Here is a 7,356-nt window from a genome sequence, read left to right on the forward strand (position 1 = left end):
ACAAGGAAAGGCTGCTTTTCTTAGAGGACTCACGCTCGGGGAGGCGTTTCCTGGTGGACTCCGGCTCACAGAAGAGCCTTCTTCCCCCGGCTGGCTCGGACAGGCTAGCTGAGGGTTGCGGGCCATTGCTAACAGCGGCTAATGGCTCTCCCATCAAAACCTTCGGTGAAAGGTTGGTGACTGTTTGCTTTCACGACCGTGACTTTCAGTGGAACTTTGTTGTTGCTGCTAGCTCTGTGCCTATAATAGGCGCTGATTTTCTTTGTGCTCACGGACTACTGGTTGATGTGGCTAACAGACGTTTAATTGATGCTGTGTCCTTTTCCTCATTACCCTGTTTGACTCGGGGTGCTCAGCCCGTGGTGCATGCTAACTCAGTAGATTCGGGTGACGTTTTTCAGTGTTTGCTTTCTGAGTTTCCCTCACTCACTGTCCCCACTTTCTCGAGCACGGTGACGAAGCATGGGGTAGAGCATTACATAACTACAGTAGGGCCCCCGGTGTTCGCGCGCGCGCACCGCCTCGACCCCGCCAAACTGGCTGTCGCTAGGGAAGAATTTGCCACCATGGAGCGTCTGGGCATCGTGCAGCGTTCGAACAGTGCCTGGGCTTCTCCGTTACACATGGTGCCTAAATCTGATGGTCGGTGGCGACCTTGTGGGGATTTCCGCCGTCTTAATAATGTCACGGAGAACGATCGTTATCCCATTCCCCACATCCAAGATTTTTCCGCCCATCTTGCGGGGACCTCGGTTTTTTCTAAGATCGATTTGGTACGGGGATATCACCAGGTTCCCGTGCGCGCGGAGGATGTCCCCAAAACCGCCGTAATTACACCTTTCGGCCTTTTCGAGTTTCTGCGCATGCCGTTTGGCCTGAAAGGTGCCGCCCAAACCTTCCAGCGGTTGATGGACTCGGTCTTGCGCGGGCTGCCCTTTGTTTTTGTATATCTTGATGATATACTGGTGGCCAGCAGCTCGAAGGAGCAGCACATGTTCCATCTGCGTCAGGTTTTTCAGCGTTTGGCGGAGCATGGACTGATTATTAATCTGTCTAAATGCCAGTTTGGGTTGCCCGTTCTCGATTTCCTTGGGCACCGTGTTTCCGCCGAGGGCGCGGTTCCGTTGCCTGACAAAGTCCGAGCTGTTTCGGAATTTCCGCGTCCCACGACTGTTAAGGCACTGCAGGAATTTTTGGGGATGGTGAATTTTTACAACCGTTTTCTCCCCAGAGCGGCACATCTGCTGAAGCCCCTTTATGGGGCGTTAAAGGGTAAAAAAGCTAATGACCCCGTTGACTGGTTTCCGGACAGCATCCAAGCGTTTTCTGATGCTAAGTCAGCGTTAGCTAATGCTGCCCTTCTGGCCCACCCATCCCCCTCAGCGCCGATTGCGTTGACCACTGATGCGTCGGACATAGCGGTGGGTGCGGTGCTGGAACAGCGAATCTCGGGTGTCTGGCAACCGCTCGCCTTTTTCAGCCGTACGCTACGTGACAGCGAACGCAATTACAGCGTTTTTGACAGGGAGCTACTGGCGCTCCACCTGGCGTCTCGTCATTTCCGGTTTTTTCTCGAGGGTCGTCACTTTACCGCATACGTGGACCACAAACCCTTGACGTTTGCCATGTCCAAGGTTTCCGATCCATGGAGTGCACGCCAGCAGCGCCAGTTGGCAGCCATTTCTGAGTTTACCACGGACATTCGGCACGTGGCTGGTAAATCCAATCATGTGGCTGACTGTTTGTCCCGTGCGCTGGTTTCTCCCGTCTTTCTCGGCATAGACTACTCCGCCATGGCTGCCGATCAGAGCGGTGACCCTGACATCCTCGCGCTTAAATCCACCCAGACGGGCCTCATACTGGAGGACAGACCCGTGCAGGACGGTGGTCCCCTCCTCGTCTGTGACGTTTCCACCGGCCGCCCTCGCCCTGTGGTTCCCGCTTCCTGGCGTCGTCAAGTTTTTGACTCGGTACATGCTCTCTCTCATCCAGGGGTCCGGGCCTCTGTTAAACTGGTCAGCTCTAAATTTGTTTGGCCAGGCCTTCGCAAATCTGTTAAGGAATGGGCGTCGGCGTGCATTCCCTGCCAGCGCGCGAAGGTTCATAAACACACCAAGGCGCCCCTGGAGCCGTTCTTCATACCCGGCAAACGTTTCGATCATGTGCATGTCGATCTGGTGGGTCCCTTGCCCCAGTCACAAGGTTTTACGCACCTTTTGACTGTTGTTGACCGGACCACCAGGTGGCCGGAGGCGGTCCCCCTGGCGTCCACTACCGCAGCAGTGGTGGCCAAGGCGTTTTTGTCGACCTGGGTCTCGCGTTTCGGCCCACCCGCGGACATTACGTCAGACAGAGGCCCCCAGTTCATTTCCGAGCTTTGGTCGGCCATGGCTGATGGACTGGGGGCTAAAGTCCACCACACAACCGCATACAACCCGCAGGCTAATGGGATGTGTGAACGGTTCCACCGGTCGCTGAAGGCTGCCTTTCGCGCCTCCTTAAAGGATGGCAATTGGGTTGACCGCCTCCCGTGGGTTTTGCTTGGGCTGCGCTCTGCGGTTAAGGAGGATCTCGGCGCTTCCCCAGCTGAGCTAGTGTTTGGTCAGCCCCTCCGCGTGCCTGGAGAATTCTTGCCTGAAAATCCTCCTCCCTGCTTCGATCCATCGGTGCTCTCTCTCACCCCGCTTTTGCACTCGCTTCGGGTTCCTGGTCCGGTGCACCATTGCGTGCCTGACACCTTTGTTCCAAAGACTTTAGAGACTGCTAAGTTTGTTTTTGTCAGGCACGATGCCCACAGGACACCGCTGCGGCCGCTGTATGACGGCCCGTTCAGGGTTATTGAACCGGGCCAGAAACATTTTGTTTTGGATTTTGGGGGTCGAAGGGAGACTGTGTGTGTTGACAGACTTAAACCAGCACATGTTCTTCCGGACAGTGATGTAGTGCCGGCCCAGGCCCCTCGCCGTGGCCGACCTCCTGCGCTGGGGTTGACAGTCTCTGGTTTTCCCCCCAGGACTACCCCCGGACCACCAACGTTTGAGCCTCCTCCTGCCTTTCCTGCTCGCCTTCACCAGCCTCGTTCACAGGATGGACCTTCCTCTGCCTGTTCTCTCCCTCCCAGGTTCAGTCGTGCGGGTCGTTTGCTTAGACCCAGGGTCCTGGACTGAATGGAGACCTGACTGTGTGTTCAAGGGGGGGTATGTGTGGCGGACCACCAGGTGGCTCCACTCACACACAAGTTGAAAGGAAGTGTGGGGGTGGAGATTTTGGCGCTGACTATATGTGAAGTTCTGTCAGTTAATAAAGTTGTTGGAGTGAGACACTGAGACCTCTCCTGTCGTTGTTACATACCTCCACAATATATTTATTTTACAAAACAAACTGCTTATGACAGCTACTGAAGAAACAAACAAACGAAAAAGCCCCCAAGCATAAACATTTACTTGCAGCAAGCATAGAATAAAGCTGTTTGTCTTCACTGTCCACTTTTAACTTTACAACCCATTTTTGTTTTGCTTTCTGTCCCAGCCAGATTTACTTTTTCTTTTCTTTTTTTAGTTTGTGTTTTAGTCATTTGACTTTTTAAATTTGTTTGTTTTAGTTATATTTTATGTATTTTTATTATTAAGCTTAATTGTACAGCACTTTATGTCCGCTTTGGTTGTTTTAAAGTACTTTATAAACAAAGATGCATTGATGGAAAGCGACTGTGGTCTGACGATCTCATCACTATCAGTCCAATGTCGCCACCTGGTGGTATGCAAGGAAATAGAGCCTGAGCACTGCGTTTTTTGAAGCCAGTATTTCTGTACACATTATAAATTCCTTGTACCGATTTATTCACACATCTACAAATTTGATTACACACACGTGACTATGAGTTCAATTCAGTTGAGTTTATTCATATAAACTCCCTCAGTATTGGTGCCCCTCAAGGATGTGTCCTCTCACCACTACTGTTCTCCCTCTACACTAACGACTGCACCTCCAAGAACTCGGTTGTTAAACTCCTAAAGTTTGCAGATGACACCACCGTCATTGGCCTCATTCAGGATGGTGATGAGTCTGCATACCGGCAGGAAGTTGAGCGGCTGGTACTCAATCTGGAGCTGAACACGCTGAAGACAGTAGAGATGACAGTGGACTTCAGGAGACATCCCTCAACTCTGCTCCCCCTCATCATATCAGACAGCCCTGTGTCGACTGTGGAGATCTTTAAGTTCCTGGGTACAACCATCTCCCAGGACCTGACATGGGAAACCAACATCTCCTCCACCCTCAAAAAGGCCCAGCAGAGGATGTACTTCCTGAGACAACTGGGGAAGTACAGTCTTGCACAGGAGCTGCTGATCCAGTTCTACACTGCGGTCATTGAGTCTGTCCTGTGCTCCTCCATCACAGTCTGGTATGGAGCAGCCACTAAACAGGACAGGAGCAGACTGCAGCGGACTGTACGGGCAGCAGAAAAGATCATCGGCACCCCCCTGCCCTCCACTTAGTACCTGTACCTCTCAAGAACCAGCAAACGGGCAGGGAAAATCATCACAGACCCCTCACACCCTGGACACAGACTTTTTGATCTGCTGCCCTCTGGCAGACGGTACAGAAGCCTGCAGACCAGGACCCCCCGACACAGGAACAGTTTCTTTCCCCTCGCCATCTCCCTCCTAAACAGTTGAACTGTCACACTGCTCACGCTGCTAGACTGCACTTCGCGTACATTCAGTGGTATTCATCTCATTTCATTTCTGTAATCCTGTATTTTACGTGTATATATATATATATATATATATATATATATATATATATATATATATATATATATATATATATATATATACACACACACACATTTCATAGAGGCGTTGTGTGCTTTCCAATAGGACACGTAAAAATGGCAGTGGACATTCCAAAGAACATATTTATTGATATTTATTGAATAGTAGGATTTGGTTCATATAACACTAAACATGGCTTGAACAGGATGGCTGCCACTATATTAATGTGACAGACTATAAATCTGTTCTCCACTGTTGGATTTGATGTTGCCACACACCCTTCTCGGTCTGTGCTTCGAGTACTCTGACAATTAGTATGACTCAGCCGTTGTTTCATGTAAACTAACATAATCATTCTGTTGTAAACAGGTTTCTGTAAGGTAGAGTAAATTAGTTTGTTTATCAATTATTAATTCATGTACTACTACTTCAAAGAGAGAGACCTAATGTTTAACAATTCCCATTTCACTGTTTTACTCTTTAGTGCAGTTGTGGAAACTCTTTTCTGTCAGTGGAAAGAAGTTACATATTTCCCTGTTTCTATATATGAGAAAGAAAAAGCTCCATTGACAAAGAAAGAACTCTATCAGCATGAAACTTTGGACTTGAACTGTTAGAAATAAATGTGTAAGATTACATAAAAGCTTCTTGCAGCTCATTGCTCATCAAAACCTTTCCATAGTAGAAAGTGAAAGACAGTTTTCAAAAAAATGTTTCTCGGTCATTTGATTGTTTATTACTTAATTACTTTGTGTAGTATGAATGGTCATATGGGAGGTTTTTAATCAGTAGAAAAAGCTGTAAAACTTTACACTACAGTTAAAAGTCCAAAGTTTCTGCTTGTGCTTGTTTGTGGTGAGCAGCAGATGAAACAAGTTAAGAATTATAAATGGCTACAAGTGCACACTTAGGCCTGTGACACTCACTGAGACACTCTGAGCCATGGCTGTGTGCTACATGCAGACATTTCTGAAAATCTGCCATTCAAAGACACTTTGTATATAGTTTCTTTTTTGTAATACTCAAAACTAAACTGTAAATTTAGTCTTTTTCAAGGGAGCAGTTTTTTGTTCAGTCTTTTCTAAAAAAAAGTATTTTTATGGATTCACTACTAGTGCTGGACAACTTTTATCCTCCACAATGGAAAATGGCTGGAAATAAAAACAGATATCACTTTAACCAGCTCAAAATTGTATGAATTCCACACATTTGTGGGCCTCGTTGCCTCACTGTGACGTAACTGGCCATCAAATATGGCCTTTGAAGGATGCAGCAGCTGAATTGGGACAGCTTCTGTCTCTCCCCCAGGTCCCAGTGTCCTACTGAAATAGGGGAGGTGTGATTAGAAGATGAGTACTGTGTCAAACAACCTCCACCAACACCGCACCCTGAACCCACTGCTTCACCCTTCCCCTGCATCTGAGTCACAAACCACACACCACCAGATACCCCCATCACCCAGGCTTTTCCTGCCTGGCCTAGCCTACCCCCTATGTAAGCCTTTAGTGAAGGGCATCCCAGAAGCTAATAACAATGGGAGTAAACTCCCTGTGGCGGGTCTCACATTCTGATAGTTTCCAGCTTATGTACACCACGGGTCAGCTGACCCCACCTGATGGGACAAGACGGCCCTCAGCCCTCTTTGAGGCATCAGTCTTCAGGATAAAAGAGAGGGAAAAGATCGGCATGTGGCGCAGGGGTTCACCACAGAGGGCCTTCGTCACCTGCACAAACACTGGCTGACACTGCTCCATCCACCGTACCAGATCTAGGGCACCTTTCCAGATGAGATTGGTCAAGGGGCTGGTCAGGTCTGCCAAGTTCAAGTATTAGCCAGCCAGCCCCAGGAGGGTAAGGGTGCAATGGCTCACCTGCCTACCTCCCACCGAAGATGCCTACTTGGTGAGGTGTTCCAGGCATGTCCCGCCGGGAGGAGGCCCAGGGTAGACCCAGGACACACTGGAGAGATTGTATCTCTTGGCCAGTCTGGGAACGCCTTGGTGTTCCCCCAGACAAGCTGGAGAAGGTGTCTGGTGAAAGGGAGATCTGGGCTTCTCTGCTAAGGCTGCTGCCCCCCTGCCCCGGCCCCGGATAAGAAGATGATGGATGGATAGGGAGTTTTGGTATTTCATGATATACCCAATGATAGTTGTGCTGGCTATATACAAAAACTGTGCTGAAGATTGACTGATCTTAGAAGTGTTTTTAGTCCCTCAGACTTTCGTGTGAATATAGAAATTAACATAAATGAATATTATTTATTGAGGGTTCCTTTGTCACTTTAATAGTCAAAGTTAATGCTCAATCACTTCCAAGATCTCAAACCTCAAACCGTTTATTCCAATAAAGTGAAGTGCAATTTCAGAGCAGAAGACAGCATCTGTGGTATATTTTAGAGAGGAGCCATTTTACAGCTTCTTTCTCAGAGCTTAATAAAACTTGTCAGGACAAAACCTGCAACAGTATTTGATTATATCACAACACAATTTTCAAGTATGATGCAACTTTGCATGCAGCTGCAGTGTCAAGCTAGAAAGGAACAAATGCACAGGATTTTGAACATGACCTTCAGAATGAA

The sequence above is a fragment of the Astatotilapia calliptera genome, chromosome 22, assembly GCF_900246225.1.
Source record: "Astatotilapia calliptera chromosome 22, fAstCal1.2, whole genome shotgun sequence".
NCBI lineage: Eukaryota > Metazoa > Chordata > Actinopteri > Cichliformes > Cichlidae > Astatotilapia > Astatotilapia calliptera.